This window comes from Taeniopygia guttata, chromosome 16 (genome assembly GCF_048771995.1).
Source record: "Taeniopygia guttata chromosome 16, bTaeGut7.mat, whole genome shotgun sequence".
Taxonomy (NCBI): domain Eukaryota; kingdom Metazoa; phylum Chordata; class Aves; order Passeriformes; family Estrildidae; genus Taeniopygia; species Taeniopygia guttata.
Window position 1 is genome coordinate 5713042 of NC_133041.1, and position 8948 is coordinate 5721989.

The following is an 8948-nucleotide window of genomic DNA, read 5'->3' on the forward strand; positions in this document are numbered from 1 at the left end:
TCTTTCCCAGGGAAAAGAGCCGATGTTTGCGCTCCGAGTCCTGTGGCCCTGAGCCGGCAGCTGACCGCAAAAAATCCGAACATCGAAGGATAAGTCCCAGACAGGAGCTGCCCCCACCTCATACTTGTGCTGCCCTGAGAGTCCAAAAAGAGCTCTACAAACTGACATCAGGAACCTGGACTGGTGAGTTTTCTTTCCCAGGGAAAAGAGCCGATGTTTGCGCTCTGAGTCCTGTGGCCCTGAGCGGGCAGCTGAGTGCAAAAAATCCGAACATCGAAGGATAAGTCCCAGACAGGAGCTGCCCCCACCTCATACTTGTGCTGCCCTGACAGTCCCAGGGGAGCCCTACAAACTGACATCAGGAACCTGGACTGGTGAGTTTTTTTTCCCAGGGAAAAGAGCCGATGTTTGCGCTCCGAGTCCTGTGGCCCTGAGCTGGCAGCTGACCGCAAAAAATCGGAACATCGAAGGATAAGTCCCAGACAGGAGCTGCCCCCACCTCATACTTCTGCTGCCCTGAGAGTCCAAAAAGAGCTCTACAAACTGACATCAGGAACCTGGACTGGTGAGTTTTCTTTCCCAGGGAAAAGAGCCGATGTTTGCGCTCCAAGTCCTGTGGCCCTGAGCCGGCAGCTGAGTGCAAAAAATCCGAACATCGAAGGATAAGTCCCAGACAGGAGCTGCCCCCACCTCATACTTGTGCTACCCTGACAGTCCCAGGGGAGCCCTACAAACTGACATCAGGAACCTGGACTGGTGAGTTTTTTTTCCCAGGGAAAAGAGCCGATGTTTGCGCTCCGAGTCCTGTGGCCCTGAGCCGGCAGCTGAGTGCAAAAAATCCGAACATCGAAGGATAAGTCCCAGACAGGAGCTGCCCCCACCTCATACTTGTGCTGCCCTGCCAGTCCCAGGGGAGCCCTACAAACTGACATCAGGAACCTGGACTGGTCAGTTTTCTTTCCCAGGGAAAAGAGCCGATGTTTGCGCTCCGAGTCCTGTGGCCCTGAGCCGGCAGCTGAGTGCAAAAAATCCGAACATCGAAGGATAAGTCCCAGACAGGAGCTGCCCCCACCTCATACTTGTGCTACCCTGACAGTCCCAGGGGAGCCCTACAAACTGACATCAGGAACCTGGACTGGTGAGTTTTCTTTCCCAGGGAAAAGAGCCGATGTTTGCGCTCCGAGTCCTGTGGCCCTGAGCCGGCAGCTGAGTGCAAAAAATCGGAACATCGAAGGATAAGTCCCAGACAGGAGCTGCCCCCACCTCATACTTGTGCTGCCCTGACAGTCCCAGGGGAGCCCTACAAACTGACATCAGGAACCTGGACTGGTGAGTTTTTTTTCCCAGGGAAAAGAGCCGATGTTTGCGCTCCGAATCCTGTGGCCCTGAGCCGGCAGCTGACCGCAAAAAATCCGAACATCGAAGGATAAGTCCCAGACAGGAGCTGCCCCCACCTCATACTTCTGCTGCCCTGAGAGTCCAAAAAGAGCTCTACAAACTGACATCAGGAACCTGGACTGGTGAGTTTTCTTTCCCAGGGAAAAGAGCCGATGTTTGCGCTCCGACTCCTGTGGCCCTGAGCGGGCAGCTGAGTGCAAAAAATCCGAACATCGACGGATAAGTCCCAGACAGGAGCTGCCCCCACCTCATACTTGTGCTGCCCTGACAGTCCCAGGGGAGCCCTACAAACTGACATCAGGAACCTGGACTGGTGAGTTTTTTTTCCCAGGGAAAAGAGCCGATGTTTGCGCTCCGAGTCCTGTGGCCCTGAGCCGGCAGCTGACCGCAAAAAATCCGAACATCGAAGGATAAGTCCCAGACAGGATCTGCCCCCACCTCATACTTGTGCTACCCTGACAGTCCCAGGGGAGCCCTACAAACTGACATCAGGAACCTGGAATGGTGAGTTTTTTTTCCCAGGGAAAAGGGCCGATGTTTGCGCTCCGAGTCCTGTGGCCCTGAGCCGGCAGCTGACCGCAAAAAATCCGAACATCGAAGGATAAGTCCCAGACAGGAGCCGCCCCCACCTCATACTTCTGCTGCCCTGAGAGTCCAAAAAGAGCTCTACAAACTGACATCAGGAACCTGGACTGGTGAGTTTTCTTTCCCAGGGAAAAGAGCCGATGTTTGCGCTCCGACTCCTGTGGCCCTGAGCGGGCAGCTGAGTGCAAAAAATCCGAACATCGAAGGATAAGTCCCAGACAGGAGCTGCCCCCACCTCATACTTGTGCTGCCCTGACAGTCCAGGGGAGCCCTACAAACTGCTTTCACTGCAGGTACCTGGACACACCTGCACAGGGAGCTTCTAATCCAGAGGAGCTAACAGGGGTATCCTAGGCGTTCCTCCAGGAGCTATGGTTGGAACATCCAGCAGGGACTGGGGAGCAGCCAGAGCCACCTGGGCACGGAGCATCCTTTTCAGAAAATGCCAAGGGAAGAGCCCTCTTGCCAAGGGGCAGCACCTGAGCAGGCCGGGCTGTATGTGGGGTTCCATGGGAGAGCTTTCAGCTTTCCCCTTCTATTGTGTCAGCCTCTCCCTAGAACCCCCAGACCTTCCAAAGCACTCCCAGAAAAGAGGGAGGTTATGAAGAGAGAAGGGGTTTAAATTATGGGAAAAAGCTTCCTTTTCCAATATTTCTTGTGTTCAAATCATGAGGGAATCCACTTCCCCTGCAATTTTAATGGTCTCAGTTGAAATAGTCTCTGCCTTTTCTATGCTGTTAGAGGTGTCAATTGACAGGGAATCCCCATTTTCCATTATTTTCCAGTTTAAAGAGAAGGGGAAACCTTGACAATGCTTTTTATGGGCATGAATTAAGGGTAACTCTTTTTGTTGTCCTAAGGCTTAAATTGAGGGGGAAGCCCAGCTATCCCTCTTTCTTAAGGGTTTGGATTGAGTGGAAAATCCCTGTGTCTTCATCACTGGAGAGACTTAAAGTGAGGAAAACCTCTCTTTTCCCAATATTCTAGGGAATTAAACTAAAGGACAGAAGCTATTTATTTGCCATTACATCCCTTTCAGTGGAGGCAACTTCCCTATTTCCTCATTTTAAGGAATTCACTTGAAGGAGGCTCTTCTAGAATGCTTTTTCAGCATTTTAAGGGTTTAAAACTACTTTTCAGGGCACTTCTTTCTGTGCCCTAGGACTAAATATCTCAGGGAAAGGCAAGCCTAGCATGTACTTAACCTTGATGCTGCCCAGGAAGCTGTTTTTTTTTCCTTATTTTTATTTATAATGTAGTTAGTCCTAATTAGTAGCCCCAAGGAGACTTGGACTGTTCATAGAATTAGTATTCTTCTCCACCCTTAGTCTCAGGTTGAGTACTACTTAGTAGTCACTGAGGCATAATATAAATTAACAGCAAATTACCCAACTTATCTGGATATGCTGCCTAAAGAACAAAGTTTTATTTCTTACCAGTTTCCTTGCCCTTTTGCTCCAAGTAGTTGTAGCAAAAAAGAAAGTGCTGTTATTTCCCTGAAGAGTTTTCTTCTATATGAATCCCATTACTCCCCTTGAATTCAAATCAGAGGAGCCAAACAGCCACAGCTGCTCTGAGGGCTTTTATACCCAGTGGGGTTTGGCCCCTCCCTTTTCCTGGGTGTCATGGGAATGAGAGGCGGACCCAATCAGGGGTATATTAACCCCAGCCTCTGCCAAGGGGCTTCATTCCCTCTCTGGGATCCACTGGGGTAAGAGCTCTCCTCTCATTTTTGTGAAGAGGCTCTTTTAGCTTAGATTGCTCTCTGCAGGTGCTTTTGGGCTTCTAATGCAACAGAGGCTTTGAAGATACTGTGAGGAAAACAACACTGAACACAGGTAGTATTTAAATTAATGATTTGGGGTTGTGCATTCAGGGGTTGTGAAGTGCTTCTGTAATCTCTGACATGTTTTGTTTTCTTTTTTAGGAGGAGTGCAACTTCCTGTAATTCCAGGTTGCGTCGAGTACAACATTTTTTCAGCAGAGTGATTATGTTCCAAAAGGGATCTGCCCTGTGTCAAAGATGATGTCTGAGATTGAGGTTTCAGGTGAGTTGAGGATTGGGACTAGGAGTGGGAGAGTGAGCAAGGTACCCAGTTAAGAGTTATTGTGGTGGGGTTTTGCAGGCAGTAGGGTGAGAAATGGTGTCTATTTGCAAGGCTTTTCACAAGCATAGCAGAGGCATCCGTGTGTCATACAGCACACAAGCTCATCCACTGAACTCACAGAAATGCCATGTAACTTTGCCTCTCTAAACCAGGTGCTACTCATAATAACAGCCAAACCTTAGACTAGGGATGGAGCTGGAGACTTGAGCACCCAGGCACACTCAGGAGAGGATAAGTATCTGACTTGCTGGGATTTGGCCCACATAACACTAAACTCAACCATTGATTTTCCTGTTCTTTATTCTAGCTGACTAAGAGGCTAACAGGAGATCCCCTCCGAGGCAGACTCATTTCAGGTCCAACGTGGATTCGCATTTCCAATCATCCAAAAGATAAGTCAGGGCCGCGGCCTGGGGCTGGGAGTAGTGGCCCCCTTCTGCACCCGATGGGGATTTGAATCCCCAGATATGTGCAAGATAAGTCAAGGGCTACAACCCACAGAGGGGAAGGAAGAGAGGTGCTAGGTTGGGACTCCCCAGGAGGGGTTTTTGAGTTAGTTTTGGTGATGAGGATGTCCAAGAAGTGTGTACTTAAGCCAGCTAAAGGAAGAGTGTCTGTTTTGATCTCAGTGCTGAGATGCACAGGGCAGAGTAGTTCTGGTGTGTGTTCTGTCACTTGTCTCTGGTGCACTCTGTGTTCTTTGGGTCTCTCGGTCCTTTCTTCTCATCAAAAGCTCTCTCTCCCTGGCCTGTCCCCTTGTTTGTCATGTCCTGTCCTGTGTCACGGGTGTCTGCACATATTTGTCCTAGAGCTGCTCTGCCCTGCTGCGTACCCTGTAATAGCACAAGTCCTGGGGACTTGAAATTAGTAATGCTGGGTGTAGTTGGGCTCCAGATTTTATTCGGAGATTGACATAACATTTTTGGTGTTGTTAAGTTTTCCTGCAGCTGTTTGACACTAGTCCTAACTTCTTTTCAGGTACAGACAGCTCAAATCAGTAGCAGATGGCCGCAATCCTGGGTGAGGAACTTCCCATGAGTAGGTCAGTCATTGTTTGCATTTGTAGGGGAAGACTAAATGGTGACTCTGTTACAGCCCTGTTTTTTGTCTTTATTTTTAGGAGGTCCAGGCAGATAGCAGCAGTCAAAGCCCAGTGTGCCAGGTGAGCAGTGGACAGAAGCAGTTGTTCTTGCTAAGGTTTCAGTTTTTGGTGCAACTGTAATCATCCATTCTTGTTTTTGTGCTTTAGGGAATCCACTGGGAGTATGCTAAGCCCCTGTCACCAGCTGGCTGATGGACTGGGTTTCCTGCACATATGAGCCCTCTGGAAGTATTACAGGACCCTGTGATGAAGCCTTCTGATTTTGCACTTCAAGGTCCCATCCTGGTAGCCCAGAGCAGTGGCCAAGGAGTTGTGGTGAGTCGGGGAGGTAGGGAGGAGGAGTGAGAGTCCTCTCGAGTTTCAGCATTGTCTCCCCTTAACCTAGGTGTGCCCTGCAATGATGGCATCAGAATCCAACCACACCCGGAGCGTGCAGGCCAAGAACCCGGGCATTCTGAGGAGGATGGTGAGTAGCAAAATTATCAGGTTTTGGCCCATGTGCTCTTAAGGCTGTGCACTGATGTTTGGTTTTCTTTCTCTTGGCAGGCCAAGAGGTGACAGTTGGAACTTACCAGACAGGCAGACGGCCTTCTTCTGCAGCCAACAGGGATTTGCATCCCCAGATATGCGCAAGATAAGTCAAGGGCTACAACCCACAGAGGGGATGGAAGCGAGGTGCCAGGTTGGGACTCCCCGGGAGGGGTTTTTGAGTCAGTTTTGGATACGGGGATGTCTAAGAAGCGTCTCCTTAGGCCAGCTGAAGGGAAAGTGTCTGTTTTGATCTCAGTGCTGAGGTGCGCAGGGCAGAGCAGTTCTGGTGTGTGTCCTGTCACTTGTCTCTGGTGCACTCTGTGTTCTTTGGGTCTCTCAGTCCTTTCTTCTCATCAAAAGCTCTCCCTCCCTGTTCTGTCTCCTGGTTTGTCATGTCCTGTCCTGTGTCACGGGTGTCTGCACATATTTGTACCGGACCTGCTCTGCCCTGCTGTGTAGCCTGTAATAGCACAAGTCCTGGGGACTTGAAATTAGTAATGCAGGTTGCAGCTGGGCTCCAGATTTTATTAGGAGATTGACATAACATGTTTGGTACTGTTAAGTTGTCCTGCAGCATTTTGACATTAGTCCTAACTTCCTTTCAGATGCAGACAGTACAAATTGGTGGCAAAGGGCACCAGTCCTGGATGAGGAACTTCCCATGAGCTGGTCAGTCATTGTTTGCATTTACAGGGGAAGCAGCCTAAGTGGTGACTCTGTTACAGTGGTGTTCTTTGCCTTTATTTTTAGGAGGTCCAGGCAGATAGCAGCAGTGAAGGCCCAGTGTGCCAGGTGAGCAGTGGAGAGAAGCAGTTGTTCTTGCTCAGGTTTCAGTTTTTGGTGCAACTGTAAGCATCCATTCTTGTTTTTGTGCTTTAGGGAATCCACTGGGAGTTTGCATATCCCCTGTCACCAGCTGGCTGATGGACTGGGTTTGTTGTGCTTGTGAGTCCTCTGGAAGTATTACAGGACCCTGTGATGAAGCCTACTGATTTTACATTTCAAGGTCCCATCGTGGTAACCCAGAACAGTGGCCAAGGAGTTGTGGTGAGTCAGGGAGGTAGGGAGGAGGAGTGAGAGTCCACTCAAGTTTCAGCAATGCCATGTCACCCTTTCTCCACTTAATCTAGGTGTACCCTGAGATGATGCTGTCGGCCTCCAAGCACGCCTGCGGTGTGTGGCCCGACCATTCTGAGGAGAATGGTGAGTAGCAGAATTGTCAGGTTTTGGCCATTGTGCTGTTACGGTTGTGCACTGATGTTTGGTTTTCTTTGTCTTGGCAGACCAAGAGAGAACAGCCTGGTGACAACTGGAGTTTCCCAGACAGGCAGGAGGCCTCGTTCTGCACCCGATGGAGATTTGGATCCCCAGATATGTGCAAGATAAGTCAAGGGCTACAACCCACAGAGGGCATGGAAGCGAGGTGCCAGGTTGGGACTCCCCGGGAGGGGTTTTTGAGTTAGTTTTGGAGATGAGGATGTCCTAGAAGCGTCTCCTTAGGCCAGCTAAAGGAAAAGTGTCTGTTTTGATCACAGTGCTGAGATGCACAGGGCAGAGCAGTTCTGGTGTGTGTTCTGTCACTTTTCTCTGGTGCACTCTGTGTTCTTTGGGTCTCTCAGTCCTTTCTTCTCATCAAAAGCTCTCCCTCCCTGTTCTGTCTCCTGGTTTGTCATGTCCTGTCCTGTGTCACGGGTGTCTGCACATATTTGTACCGGAGCTGCTCTGCCCTGCTGTGTAGCCTGTAATAGCACAAGTCCTGGGGACTTGAAATTAGTAATGCAGGTTGCAGCTGGGCTCCAGATTTTATTAGGAGATTGACATAACATGCTTGGTACTGTTAAGTTATCCTGCAGCATTTTGACATTAGTCCTAACTTCCTTTCAGATGCAGACAGTACAAATCGGTGGCAAAGGGCACCAGTCCTGGATGAGGAACTTCCCATGAGCTGGTCAGTCATTGTTTGCATTTACAGGGGAAGCATAAATGGTGAATCTGTTCCAGCCCTGTTCTGTGCCTTTATTTTTAGGAGGTCCAGGCAGATAGCAGCAGTCAAGGCCCAGTGTGCCAGGTGAGCAGTGGACAGAAGCAGTTGTTCTTGCTAAGGTTTCAGTTTTTGGTGCAACTGTAATCATCCATTCTTGTTTTTGTGCTTTAGGGAATCCACTGGGAGTATGCTAAGCCCCTGTCAGCAGCTGGCTGATGGACTGGGTTTGCTGCACTTATGAGCCCTCTGGAAGTATTACAGGACCCTGTGATGAAGCCTACTGATTTTGCACTTCAAGGTCCCATCCTGGTAGCCCAGAGCAGTGGCCAAGGAGTTGTGGTGAGTCGGGGAGGTAGGGAGGAGGAGTGAGAGTCCTCTCGAGTTTCAGCATTGTCTCCCCTTAACCTAGGTGTGCCCTGCAATGATGGCATCAGAATCCAACCACACCCGGAGCGTGCAGGCCAAGAACCCGGGCATTCTGAGGAGGATGGTGAGTAGCAAAATTATCAGGTTTTGGCCCATGTGCTCTTAAGGCTGTGCACTGATGTTTGGTTTTCTTTCTCTTGGCAGGCCAAGCGGTGACAGTTGGAACTTACCAGACAGGCAGACGGCCTTCTTCTGTAGCCAACAGGGATTTGCATCCCCAGATATGCGCAAGATAAGTCAAGTGCTACAACCCACAGAGGGGATGGAAGCGAGGTGCCAGGTTGGGACTCCCCGGGAGGGGTTTTTGAGTCAGTTTTGGATACGGGGATGTCTAAGAAGCGTCTCCTTAGGCCAGCTGAAGGGAAAGTGTCTGTTTTGATCTCAGTGCTGAGGTGCGCAGGGCAGAGCAGTTCTGGTGTGTGTCCTGTCACTTGTCTCTGGTGCACTCTGTGTTCTTTGGGTCTCTCAGTCCTTTCTTCTCATCAAAAGCTCTCCCTCCCTGTTCTGTCTCCTGGTTTGTCATGTCCTGTCCTGTGTCACGGGTGTCTGCACATATTTGTACCGGAGCTGCTCTGCCCTGCTGTGTAGCCTGTAATAGCACAAGTCCTGGGGACTTGAAATTAGTAATGCAGGTTGCAGCTGGGCTCCAGATTTTATTAGGAGATTGACATAACATGCTTGGTACTGTTAAGTTATCCTGCAGCATTTTGACATTAGTCCTAACTTCCTTTCAGATGCAGACAGTACAAATCGGTGGCAAAGGGCACCAGTCCTGGATGAGGAACTTCCCATGAGCTGGTCAGTCATTGTTTGC

The 8948-nt window shown here is 49.9% G+C and overlaps 1 long non-coding RNA gene across 2 annotated transcripts; it reads left to right on the plus strand.

Annotated features, from left to right (window-relative positions):
• Nucleotides 1-6328: 6328 nt before the first annotated feature.
• On the plus strand, nt 6329-7787 carry LOC140685200 (uncharacterized). 2 transcript variants are annotated; one of them, XR_012058480.1, is made up of 4 exons: nt 6329-6393; nt 6475-6516; nt 6604-6771; nt 6855-7787. It is a non-coding gene; the product is annotated as an uncharacterized lncRNA (long non-coding RNA). The 2 variants fall into 2 exon arrangements; XR_012058479.1 differs by having other exon boundaries at nt 6604-7787.
• The last annotated feature ends 1161 nt before the right edge of the window (nt 7788-8948 follow it).